General features: G+C 43.2%; 1 protein-coding gene and 1 long non-coding RNA gene across 5 annotated transcripts in view; one reads left to right on the top strand and one right to left on the bottom strand.

Moving 5' to 3' along the window:
- Window positions 1–1264: 1264 nt before the first annotated feature.
- LOC140593821 (uncharacterized) lies at window positions 1265–2799 on the bottom strand. The gene is made up of 2 exons (XR_011994121.1): window positions 2556–2799; window positions 1265–1553 (listed from the first exon to the last, which is right to left on the bottom strand). It is a non-coding gene; the product is annotated as an uncharacterized lncRNA (long non-coding RNA).
- Window positions 2792–13321, top strand: part of DIS3L2 (DIS3 like 3'-5' exoribonuclease 2) — a 339592-nt gene continuing 329062 nt past the window's right edge. The window contains exon 1 of one of the 4 annotated variants that reach the window (XM_072719168.1): window positions 2792–2953. The gene's annotated coding sequence lies outside the window, so the exon portion shown is untranslated. The remainder of the gene's footprint in view (window positions 2954–13321) is intronic. The other 3 variants (XM_072719171.1, XM_072719169.1, XM_072719172.1) reach the window with 3 other exon arrangements.

Genomic DNA, 13321 nt, shown 5'->3' with positions numbered 1-13321 from the left:
CCCTTCATAGCAATGATAAGTTTCCATCTCTTGAGGCACCATTGAAATCTCCTGGAACTGCAGCCAAGTTGAGCCTGATGAATCACCCTGGCCCTTCAACAGAACACAGTTCTTTAGAATTGATGCTCTATTCACAGCTGCCAGGAGAATGTGAGATAGGATTTATCGTGCTTTATAGATTTGGGGATTCTTTTTTTTTTTCTATATTACAAGTTGATTTTGTCCCTTCTGGTCACAGAACAATTGATTTAGCTTCCTTTTATCAACCTGTAACCACTTTCCCGTCCTGCCTTGCTCATGTTACTCCTAGGTTCCCTTGGCTGATATTTTGGGTGTTCCAAACGTTTCAGCCACACATTTTGAATTTCTTGGTTTATTCCAGAGATGGCTGGTCACATCCATTGTGGATAGATTTACAGTCTCTTAGAGAATATTCCTCTTCTGGGTGGGCTTATTGTAATACTTGATATAATGGGAATGTACTGGTTCTGGACTGGAGGTATGCTTGTGAGGCAAGACTCTCACCCCTAGTCACTCCACAGTGTTGTGGTTTTCCTTTGGTCCACATGAGGAAGCCTAGAGTTCACTCTACTTAGACGATATGGCAACATGTCCACTGAGCCCTGTAGCCTTCACATCGGCCGACTCCACACTTTGTCAGCTTGTCCCCAAATGGGATATGCCTGTTGAACTTACATACAATAATTGTCCTTCTTTTGCTCTTGTCCTTGCTCATCTATTCCTGCTTCTAATATTTTTAGTTTCTTTGGCTTTATCTCCCGTTTCTGGCTCTGAACCCCCAGCTATTATGTCATTAATCCTTTATTCTTTTCCTTTTCTGGGTCTTCCCACCCAAAGCTCCATGGGCCCTCTCCCATCTACTGAATCACTGTAGCTTTGCCATCCTCTGCCTCCTGCCCCTGCTGGGCTTCTTCCATCTCATCTAGTTTGAATAGACAAGTTTTGCCTACATCATAGTTTTGCTGAGGATTCTGACCTGTGTGAACATTAAAAAACCAAAGGCTCAGAGTGCCTGGGTGGCTCAGTTAGTAAAGCTTCCGACTCTTGATGTTGGCTGAGGTTGTTATCTCAGGGTCCTGGGATCAAGACCCAGGTCAGGCTCTGTGCTCAGGGTGTGTGTGTGTGTGTGTGTGTGTGTGTTGTATGTACACGTGTCTGCTTGAGGAGTCTCACTTTCCTTCTGCCCCTTCCCTTGGTCACATTCTGTTTCCCTCTTTCTCTCAAATAAATCTTAAAAGACAAATAGGCTCATGGGTTCATTTATTCTTTAAGCAAACATCAATTGAGGCCTTTATGTGTTGCAAGCACCATACATGCAAGATTAAAAAAAAAAATTTTCCACCTTCAAGAATTAGTAGAGCCTGGCTGGCTCAGTTCTTAAGCGTCTGACTCTTGATTTCAAGCTCAGGTCGTGGTCTCAGGGTCACGGAATTGAGCCCAGTGTCGGATTCCAGGCTTAGCAGAGTCTGCCTGAGTTTCTCTCCCTCTGCGGCTCCTCCTGCACATGCTCTCTCTCGCTAAAATAAATAAATCTTAAAAAAAAAAAAAAAGAAAAAGAATTAGTAGAGATATCAGTAAGTATTAGTAGAGGAATCCTGGAGTTTACAAAATACTTTCAAAAACATTAATGCATTCAGGAACAATTTAATGTATCTCTTCCCCTTGTTTTAATATGGACCATATGGTGGTGGACTCCTTCACTACACAGATTCAAGCCACTGTCCACTTTGACACCTTATTCCTAAACTTTGATTTTTTTTTAAATTTTTTATCGTCATCCTTGGGCATGTGATGGCCACATCATCGGACATTGGTGACCACGTCCTTACTGGAATTCTTTCGTTTCCTGCTGTCTTCTCAACAGTCCTTCAACCGAACATCCTGCTTTGCTCTTTGGAGGTTCCTTTTCCTTTGTTCACACCTACACATTTGATGTTTTCTTGGGCTCCCTCCTTTCTTCTCTACACACTTCCCTGGGCAGGCCACACTGACCTCCCTGGAAGGCGGTTTCTCACGTGAAACACTCCTCCCCGTCCTTCAGTCTCCACCATCAGCTTAACCCCCCCCCCCCCCCCCCGCCGCCCCCGGGTCTGGGTGGACCCCGCGGCCTGTACGTATGCCCCTGGGGAAGCAGCACCCGTCCGCCTGCCGGCTCTCGGTCTGGGTGCATCCTGCAGGGACCCCGCCTAGGTCGCCCCTCTGTGCACCTGCAGGGCCAGCCCAGCCCCGGGGCATCGGCACCTGCAGGGCCAGCCCAGCCCCGGGGCATCGGCACCTGCAGGGCCAGCCCAGCCCCGGGACATCGGCACCTGCAGGGCCAGCCCAGCCCCGGGGCATCGGCACCTGCAGGGCCAGCCCAGCCCCGGGGCATCGGCACCTGCAGGGCCAGCCCAGCCCCGGGGCATCGGCACCTGCAGGGCCAGCCCAGCCCCGGAGCATCGGCACCTGCAGGGCCGGCCCAGACCCCGGAGCCTTCCCTCAGCAGGTGCCCAACAACCGAGTGCCTAGTAAACGAAAGAAGGAATAAGTAAAACCGTGTCCCAGGGAAGAGGCCGAGAAGCGAGGCGAGAGCCCGGGCCGGGCGGGCTCAGCATCCCCCGCAGCGGCCTGGCTCCGGAGCAGGGGGCCGAGGCGCCCGCGGGCCGGCGGGAAGGCTTTCTCAGAGGTCGCCTGGCTAGAGTGACCGGCCACAGCCCGTCGCCCCCGCGACGCGAGGTCACAAAAGTCCCGCGAGCCCCCAGCCAGGCCCCGCCCCGCCCCGCGCAGCCGCGAGACCGGCGACCACCGCCGCCGCCGCCGCGCAGCAGCAGCGCGCGCCGCTCTTGGCCCCGGCCGGCCACCGTCGCCGCTACCCCGCCGCGCCCCTGACCCGGAAGAGCATTCTCCTTAGCAACTGCGGGACCGCCGCGGCGCCAGCCTCCCGCGAGCAACGGTGAGGCCTCCCCGCCCCCGTCCCGCGCGCCCCACCTCGACCCCCTTCCCGCGACCGGCCCTGGGTCTGGGCCGCCGGGCGCCCGCGGCACTCAGCGGCGGCGGCCCCGGGCGTGCGCCCTCCGCCTCTGGCATCGCTGCCCGGCTCCGGCGTCGCACCTGCCCACCGCGAGCCCCCAGCTCCCCGCCGACCGGACCCGCCCCGGCCCGCCCGGCCCCTCGGCCCCCGCCCCGGCCCGCCCCTGCCGCCCCCTCCCCTCAGGGCCGATGGGAAAACCAGAATTAAACAGAGCCTGTTGCTGCCGAGCGGACGCTTCCCGAGGCTCGGTCACCTGTGGACGCGTTCTCACGGGTCCTGATACGGATGTGTGGGATGGAGCGTTTGAGGAGCCCCGAACAGCAGCCGCTTAACTAAGGATCCTTGACGTTTGCTACTTTGCGCTTTCCAGAGCGATGTTCTCTTATCCGCTTTGTTGATGGTGGAGACGGATGTAACTGAACATCTTGAACTGATCCTTTTCCGCAGGGTTAGGTTTTCTGTTTTAAGGGATGCGCGGTTAGGGATTAGGTAGTTTACTTAGATTTTTGTCTCGTCCAGTTTCCTACAGAAGGGACTCTCCCCGGGACTGAGTTTTTTTTTTTTGGGGGGGGGGGGGAATATCAAGTGAAATCACTACTTCAAAGAAAGTAAGGGCAGGTGTTTGTTAGGATCTCTGACTTACACTTGAAAAGATACCCCTGACCCAGAAAACCTCCCTTAATTGAGTTTGTAGGTGTGGTCCTAAGAAGACAATAATATAGACATTGTCGGGTAACAGCTTTATATTTGATCTAATGATGGAGCTAAAAGTGAGGCATGTGGACAGTTTTCAGGAATGACATTGGCAGGAATTTCTTTTCTTTTTCTTTTTTTTTTTTTGGCAGGAATTTCTATACTAAAATCCACTATTCAATATGATTTCATGTAAGTTCAGTAAGCATTTAATAAGCACCCACAGTGTTTCACGTACGCGAAGGGATATAAAACAAGAGAGTGTTTTCATTAAATTAGTGGGAAAACTATAAAGCAGCATTGTTTAAATGCAAAATCAGAGGGAGGAGAGGTCAGTGTGGGCTGGAGTTCTCTGTATTATGTTTATGGGTTATATCTCTGAAGTATAAATACAGCTTGTATTTGTATTGGAGGGGACTGGGAATTCTAAAGAGTTTCTTATGTTCTTAAGCATTTTGGGAAGTAGTTCCAAGTGACACTTTGTAGCTTTTATTTAAAGCTCTACAGTCACTTGATTGCAGTATCTATTTCTTCCACTCTTAGTACGAGATCTAAATGAATATAGCTGCTAGCAGGGGACTTTGCCGATTAAGAGATGCACTCCTTTGGTTCGGCGATGGTCTTACTTTCATATGAATCACCACAGTTTTTTTTAAAAGGTTTTATTTATTTATTCATGACACAGAGAGAGAGAGAGACAGAGACAGGCAGAGGGGAGAAGCAGGCTCCTTACAGGGAGCCCGACGTGGGACTCGACCCCGGGACCCCAGGATCACACCCTGGGCCAAAGGCTGCACTAAAACCGCCGGGTCACCGGGGCTGCCCAAATCACTTCATTTTTCAGTAGAGTTACTCACTGATTCATAAATACCTAAAAGTCTTGTGAAATGTTGCTCTTTATTCATTTGACAGATATTTCCAGAGTGCCCCCCCCCCCATGTAGCAGGCATTGTATAAAGAAATACAAAAAACAAGTTGCTCAGCAAGGAGTAATTCTGTTTTATCCATGATGTGTGTGTATTTGTGTGTTTTACTTATCAGCCTTATGCTCAGCATTTGCCTAGTGACGTGGAAGGGCCAGAGAAATTTATACAGACACCTGAATTGACTTTTTTTTTTTCCTTAGGAGTTGAGTAAGGATTTTAGGTTCAATTGCTTTGGACATCCTCAAGTGATTCATTAAGGAAACCTCTTAACGATGTTTCATTGCTTTCTTACAGGTGTAGAGACCATTTATTCACTTGTTCAACAAATATATGAGTGCTTATTGGGTACATCATTATTATGGAAACGGAGAGAGTGGATGCATCTCTGGCCCCTGTCTTCAGCAGACGATACCAAATAATCACATGAATGTAAAACTCCAACTGACACTTTTTGATTTAGGGAAGTCACAAGAATGACATTTGAACTAAGATCTGAAGGATGCACAGGAAAGGAAGAGTATTCCAGTCAGCAAACAGCAAGGGCAAAGATGGTGGGGTTCTTGGGGAGGACTGGGGATATAGGGTACAGCTCTATGTAGAGAATAGGAAGAGTGTTGAAGAATCTGGCAGGAGAGGGGGCTGGAGAGGCGGGTGCTGGGCTTTATAAGCAGGTTGAGTTTTTCTTTATCTTTGGAGTAAGGAGAAGCCTCTATACAGTTTTACTTAGAGACTTAGGCTGCATTGCAGATGGTGGTGTACACAGATTGGGTTTAAATAGTCTACTTTGTATTTCTACCATTGCTTAGTATTTGTATTGTCTTCTTGTTTCCTAAACATACTCCCACAGCTTTATTGTAGTTGGAGAAGCTTATATCCTACCAGCAAGATATCCACTTTTTTTTTTTTTAATTGGGACTAAAGGAATTTTAGAGATTAGTATTGGATAATAGAAGTTAGTTGATTTGAAATGTTCGCATCAGTATGACCACTAGGGCACTAACTTCTGTGACTCTTTCTTTTAAAGATTTATTTGTTTATTTATTTATTAGAGGAAGCAAGAGTGTGTGTATGTGTGTGTTGGGGGGAGGGCCAGAGAGAGAGAGAGAGTCTTAAGCAGACTCCACTGAGTGTGGAGCTGGAGGCAGTGCTGGAGGATCCTGAGATCACGACCTGAGCCTAAACCAAGAGTCTTAATGTTTAACACTTAACCAGCTGCACTGCCCAGGTGCCCTGTGATTGTTTCTTTTTAATTGTAGTAATGAAAACACATAAAACTTACCCTCTTAACCATTTTTAAGTGTACAGTGATGTTAACTATATTTACACTAGGCCGTTTTTTAAAATTTTATTTTACAAAACTAAAACTCTATACCTGTTGAACAACTCCCTATTTCTACTGTCACCCACCCCCAGCTTTTAGTACATTTGAGTTTTATTGCTGTAAATGTTTTTTTTTAAAGATTTATTTACTTATGAGAGACAGATTGGGAGGAGAGGCTGAGACATAGGCAGAGGGAGAAGCAAGCTCCTCACAGGGAGCCTGACGTGGGACTCGATCCCGGATCTGGGCATCACGACCTGAGCCAAAGGCAGGTGCCCAACCGCTGAGCCACCCAGTCATCCCTCTGTAAATGTTTTTTAAGAGTCATATTCGTGGCACATTTTATAGTGCTCACCTCAGAATGCCTTCAGACCAGTTGATTTTGGGCATTGGATTGGAAATGATTTTGAGATGGCTCAATATTTTAAGTACAAAAAAGTATAACAGAGCATTTTCTTGAGGGGGATTGGTAAACTTTTATTTGCAGTTTCCCAATTTATCCTAGACTTTGGATTCCTATAGTGTTGTAGAACCAGCCTTATAGAATCCAGTTTTTAGAACGTCCTTTGGAACCTTCAGAAAATTTTTAAGTTTTATGTGGGGAGTATGCTTAATGCATAAATAAGTCAGACTGTGAGTGGGCCTGGAATAGCTCCATTGATCCCTTTGAGGTCCAGCCATCTGTGCCATTACTGGCAATGTCAGAGAGATGGCCAGAATTCTTGTTGTCTTTATTAGATGGAGGGTGTTGGAGCTGCACAAGATGCTCCGTTGTGTCACATTATGGGACATAGAAGGATTTGATGAGGACTTTTCAGACAGCATTTTATTTGGAACCATAGCAAGAACTTGATGCCTGAGAGTTGTAATTATGTGATTGATTCTCACATTGAGGCTGGAAAGTGGTCAGGTTTAGTTCACTGTTAGTTAAAAGAAACTTATTCTTCTGTTTTTTTTTTATTGTGGTAAAATTTAACATCTTAGTCTTTTTTTTTTTTTAGATTTAATTTATTCATGAGAGACATAGAGAGAGAGAGGTAGAGACAGGCAGAGGGAGAAGCAGGCTCCCTGTAGGGAGCTAGATGCAGGACTTGATCCTGGGACCCGCGGATCACCTTGAGCTGAAGGCAGATGCTCAACCACTGAGCCACCCAGGTGCCCCACATCTTAACCATTTTTAAGTGTATAGTTCAGTTGTATTAAATACATTCATAATGTGCAAACATCACCACCATCCATCTCCATAACTGGTTTCCATCTTGTAAAATTGAAGCTCTGTGCCTGTTAAACTTCATATTCCTCTCCCCAGCTTCTGGCAACCACCATTCTACCTTTTGTCTCTATGATTTTTGGGTACTCTGAGTACCTCAGAAGTGGAATTAAACAGTATCTTTCTGGGACTGGCTTATTCCATTTAGCGTAGTATTCTTAAGGTTCATCCATGTCGTAGCATAAGTCAGAACTTCCTCTTTTTAAAGGTTGAATAATTTTCCCTTATATGTATATACCACATTTTGCCTATCTGTTCCTCTGTTGGTGAACACTTGGGCTGCGTCCACATTTTAGCTATTGTGAATGATGCTGCTGCTATGAACATGGGAGTACCATCCAACTACTTTCGATTCCTTTCTTATATCCCAGTACATCTGCTTCTGGGATGCACGGATGTCAGCAAAGAGACATGGCGGGGAAGGACTTTAATGTGGCACAAAGTACAGTGAAAATGTCATGGATGGAAATCACCTGGCTGATAAGGGCTAATAGAGGTAGCTTGCCTCAGAAAATGCCTTCTAATTAGAAAGTGAAGAAGAGAAAGGGGGTTATTATTTATGGAGCCCCCTCCCCTCATATGTGTCAAATGAGTCACATGCCTTATGTCATTTAATACCAGTTATCCGATGAGAAAGATGGTTTGGCTCTTCTACTGATGAGAAAATTGTGGCTCAGGGAGTTTACTTAAGTTATAAGGCAATATGTATTAGGACCAAAATATGGACCCATGTCTGTCTGATTCCAAAGCTCATGTTCCTTCCACAGCACTGCATCATGTTACTTCTCTAAATCAGGTTCTGATTTCAGCGTGAATGCTAGGCTGAGAATATCAACATAAATACTATAGGGACTATAAGGAAAAGGACAAGTAATGAAGTAGGCTGATACAGCAGGAAGTTAAAAAAAAATCTTTAAAATAAATATTGTTGGAGCATTTGGTAGATTGGAGAGCTTGGGTACAAACCAGGAGGCAGAAAGTCATATGCTAATTGAGGAACTCTGCTCTTTAGGTTCCTCGGCAGGTTTCCTTTAATGAAATTGGATTGTTTCTAACTCCCATTAGGCTTTGATGAGGAAAAGAGGTTTGCGGTGATTGTCTAGGTGCTAAGGGATTCAGGGAAAGGCCCCAGACATTTCTCTTTAACTTCTCATTTAGAGAGCATTTCTCCACATGGGAAACAGTTGCTGCTTTCTCTTTGCCCTGCTCAGCTTTAATCTGTTTTAAAGGACTGATTATGAAACTATAGCAGCAGTTATGATACTAGGGAGGAAATAACAATAAACATTGTTATTTTTGTTTAGTCCTACTTAGAGTAAAAGCAACAATTTACATAATTTGTTATTCTTTTTAGTCCTTGTAAGTTTTTTAAATGAAACAATACTTGAGTTGTTCAGAGCTCTTTTGCTCCAATAAGACATTTGTTTTCTTTACGATTTACTGAATTTTGCCAGTTTAAATCAGTCTTTCTTAATAGTTTAGAAGTAAGGATGCCCTATGAATTTTATGCCTAAAATGCACAGTATTAACAGGGAATAGTTTTATGTGAACGAATTCGGGTCCAGTTTGTATTTATTTGAAGGATTATTCATTACTGGTTAAGACTATATTTTTAAAAAGCTGATGTGCTGTGGAATAGTTGACATATTACAGGCAGTACATATTTATATTTATTTATTTAAAGATTTATTTATTTATTTATCTATTCACGATAGACACACACAGAGAGAGGCAGAGACACAGGAGGAGGCAGAAGCAGGCTCCACGCTGGGAGTCTGACGCAGGACTCAATCCCGGGACTCCAGGATCGCGCCCCTGGCCAAAGGCAGGCTCCAAACCGCTGAGCCACCCGGGCTGCCTGTCTTTTTCATTTCTATATTAATTTTAGAATTAGCTTGTCAGCTTTTCCAAAAGTCTGCTTGAGAATTTGAGATCGTATTTAGGTCACTTTGAGGAACATTACCATCTTAAAAAAAAAAAAAGATTTATTTACTTATTTTAGAGAGAGAGAGAGAGTGAGCACACACAGAAGGAGGGGAAGGGGTAGATGGAGAACATATCCAAGCAGATTCCTGCTCAGCTTGGAGTCCCATCTTGGGGCTGGATCCCATGACCCATGAAATCAGGACCTGAGCCAAAACCAAAAGTCAGACGTTTAACCACCTGAGCCACCAGGTGTCCTGAGAATTACTATCTTAGTGATGTTGTGTCTTCCAACCTATGAATATGCTGTAGTCTCCATTTATTTAGATTTTCTTTTATTTTTCTCAGCAATATTTTGTAGTTTTCATTTGGTAAATCTTGTACATCTTTTGTCATGGTTATCCTTACATATTTCATATATATTTTCTAACATTTTTTAAATTGAAGTATAGATGACATACAATATACATTATTTCAGGTGTACAACATAGTGTATTTTGTATTTTTTGATGGTATTGAAACGGTTTTTCAAATTTGTGTTTTTGACTGTTGCTACTATATAGAAATGATTAATTTTTGTAAATTGATCTTTTCTGTCAGGTAGGGTATGCTCACTTATTCCATTGGCTTTTTAAATAGATTCCATTGGATTTTTTATATGAAGATTATGTCATTTGTGAATACAGTTTTACTTCTTCCTTTCTAATCTTTGGGTTTTTTTTTTTTTTCTTATTGTGCTGGATTTAATTCCCAGTACAGTGTTAAATAGAAGTGGCGAGAGTAGACCTATTTGTCTTGTTCTGATCTTAGGAAGAAAGTGCTCAGTCTTTCACCATTAAGTGTGATGATAGCTGTAGACTTTTTATATATGCTCTTTTTAAGTGAGGAACTTTTCTTCCTAGTTTGCTGACTTTTTTTCAGAAATAAAGTTGGATTTGACAAGTGCTTTCTCTGAGTCTACTGAGATGATTTTTCATTTTTAGTTTAATATGGTGAAATACATTGATTTTCAAATATTAGAACTAACATTGCATTTTTGAAATAAACCCTACTTAGTCCTGATGTATTACTCTTTTTTTTATATTGTTGGAACTGATTTCCTAAAATTATATATATATGGTTGTGACAGGCATTGGTTGGGATGTTTCTTCTTGTAATATCTTTGTTTTTGTTATGGTATCAAAGTAATGGTGGCACCTTGGATGAGTTGGGAAGTATTCCTTTTTCTTTAATTTTCTGAAATAGTTTCAATCTGTTATTTTCTTTCTGCCTTAAGGACTTCCTTTGACGTCTGGCAATGCAGATTTGCTGGTAATGATTATTTCAGTTTTCACATGTCTGGGAAAGTTTGTATCTTGCCTTTTTTTAAAAAAAGGTTTTGGGCAGCCTGGGTGGCTTGGCAGTTTAGCGCTGCCTTCAGCCCAGGGCGTGATCCTGGAGACCCAGGATCGAGTCCCACGTCGGGCTCCTTGTATGGAGCCTGCCTGTGTCTCTGCCTCTCTCTCTCTCTCTCTCTCTCTCTCTCTGTCTGTCTCTATGAATAAATAAATAAAAATTTAAAAAAAGGTTTTATTTATCTGAGAGAGAGCAAGCGTGTGCACAGGGGGAGGGGTGGAGGGAGAAGGAGAGATAGAATCTCAAGCCGACTCTGCACTAAGCATGGAGCTGACGTGAGCTCGATCTCATGACTCAGATCATGACCTGAGCCGGAAGCAAGAGTTGCATGCTTAACCAACTGCCACCAGGTGCCCCTTGCCTTTGTTTTTGAAAGATATATTTGCTACATAAAGAATTCTAGATTGACAGTTTTTTTCCCCACCAGTGTTATAAGGATTTTGGTTCACTGTCCTCTTCCTTGCTTATGTCTGACAGGAGATCTGATATCCTTATCTCTGTTTTGCTATACTTAATGTGTCTTTTTTTCTCTGCTGTTTTTATAATTTTATGTGTCTTAGTATTGTTTTCTTTTTTGTGTATGTGATTTGTGTCATTGAACTTCTTGGATTTGTGTTATAGTTTCTATCAAATTTGGAAAACTTTGGGCTGTTACTTTCTCAAATGTTTTTTTCTTTCTCCCCTTCCCCTCCCTCCTTTGCAGATTTCAGTTATGCATAGAGTAGGTCGCTTGAAGTTATCCCCCAGTTTACCGATGCTCTCTTAATTTCTTGGTCTTTTTTCTTTGCTTTTCATTTTGTATAATTCCTATTGTTTTATATTCCAGTTTTTTAATTTTTTCTTCAGTATGTCTGATCTGATGTTAATCCCATTTGGGTGTACTTTTCATTTCAGGCATCATAGTCTTTATCCCTAGACTCTGAAATCACTATCTGAACTGAAACTGACTGTGCTACCCAGGTGCCCCAGTACCTTTGACACCTCTTAGCCCATTCAACCCTTTCCTCTTTTTGAACATGTGAAATACAGTTCTATTAACTATGACTTTCCTGTCCTTTATTTTCCTCATACATTTCTATATTGTTTGTCTTTCTGTTTTTTCTCTCACACACTCTATTAAATGAAGTAATGCAAGGTATTTAATAATTTATTTTGTATATCTGGAAACAGGCTTATGAAAGGTAGTTTGGTTTAGTCAGTGTTGGACAGTTAACATTTAGATTTAAATCTAGTTTTTTCACAACTTCTTTCTGTTACTCCTGTCTCAATAGGAGGGATAAAACAAATATAGAACTAAAAATAGTAGGGAGGGAACCATAGAAAAGAATTGTGCAAGATCATAAGGGAGTATGTAGATTAAAAAGACTTCTAAGGGGCAGCCTGGGTGGCTCAGTGGTTTAGCGCCTGCCCAGGGCGAGATCCTGGGGACCTGGGATCGAGTCCCACATCGGGCTCCCTGTGTGGAGCCCGCTTCTCCCTCTGCCTGTGTCTCTGCCTCTCTCTCACCCTCTGTCTCTCATGAATAAATAAATAAAATGTTAAAAAAAAAAAGGCTTCTAAGGATGCAGAAAGCTTTTGGGATGAAACCTGAAGGACAGGTAAGATTCTCAGGTTGTTCTAATGAGGGTGAAGCATTTGAGGAGGAGAGAAGAAGTGCATTGCAGTATGTGGGTTTGGAGGGTTGGGACATGTGTTTAGCTGAACTAGTGTATGAATATGGAAAGCAGATGACTAGGGAGAGTGGACAGAATTGTGGAGTATTTTTGATGTCTGGCTTTACCACCACTTTTTACTATTATCTTGTCTCCAACTACTACATGCTTCTGACACAGGGACAGTGTCTTTTAAAATTTCTTTTCATCACCTAATACAGTCTTGTGTGTAAGTCACAGGTTTATTGATTGATTAATAACATTTTCTTACTGTAGTACTCTTAGTTCTACTTTTTAATTGATGAAAATTAAACAGCAACTACTACTTTTACTTCTTGTGGTTGCGTTGTTTATTATATAAGAAGTCTTAAATCTTGTGTTCATAAAATTCCTTCCACAGAAGTCAGCATACTTTATGCTAATTCATTTATTGATTGTCTCAGCAGTCAGCTTACCATACGCAAAGAGTATCCCACTTTCTTAGGCATCCAGAATTCTGTTTCAACTTAAGGGTCATTGTGTAATCTTGTACTGTTCTAATGAAAGGAATGCTCAGAAGATAGTGTTGTGGGCAGAGCCCAGGCCTGGTTCTCTGGGACTTTTTTTTACTGCTGGCTGGTAGGGAGGAGTACATGTGGTACTGTCGTTGAACTCGCAACCACCCACTACATGCAGAATTGGCTCTGACACTGCAAGTGCTCAACTGGACTCACTCTCATTTTCGTGCAGTATCTCAATGGAGAGCTGAAGTTTCTTTTTTTTTTTTTTTTTAATTTTTATTTATTTATGATAGTCACAGAGAGAGAGAGAGAGAGAGAGGCAGAGACACAGGCAGAAGAAGAAGCAGGCTCCATGCACCGGGAGCCCGACGTGGGATTCGATCCAGGGTCTTCCGGATCGCGCCCTGGGCCAAAGGCAGGCGCCAAACCGCTGCGCCACCCAGGGATCCCGAGAGCTGAAGTTTCAACCAGGGTTTCATTGAATTTTCATCAGTTAAAAACTAATTAATGGAAAAATATATTTCTGTTCAAATTGCATCATTCTTCCTGCATTGCTTTTAATTTTCTTATGCAAACCTTTTTACTCTTGAGTTCTGGCAAGTACCCTCTT

This window comes from Vulpes vulpes, chromosome 9 (genome assembly GCF_048418805.1).
Source record: "Vulpes vulpes isolate BD-2025 chromosome 9, VulVul3, whole genome shotgun sequence".
Lineage (NCBI taxonomy): Eukaryota > Metazoa > Chordata > Mammalia > Carnivora > Canidae > Vulpes > Vulpes vulpes.
This window is presented reverse-complemented; position numbering and strand designations above follow the sequence as displayed.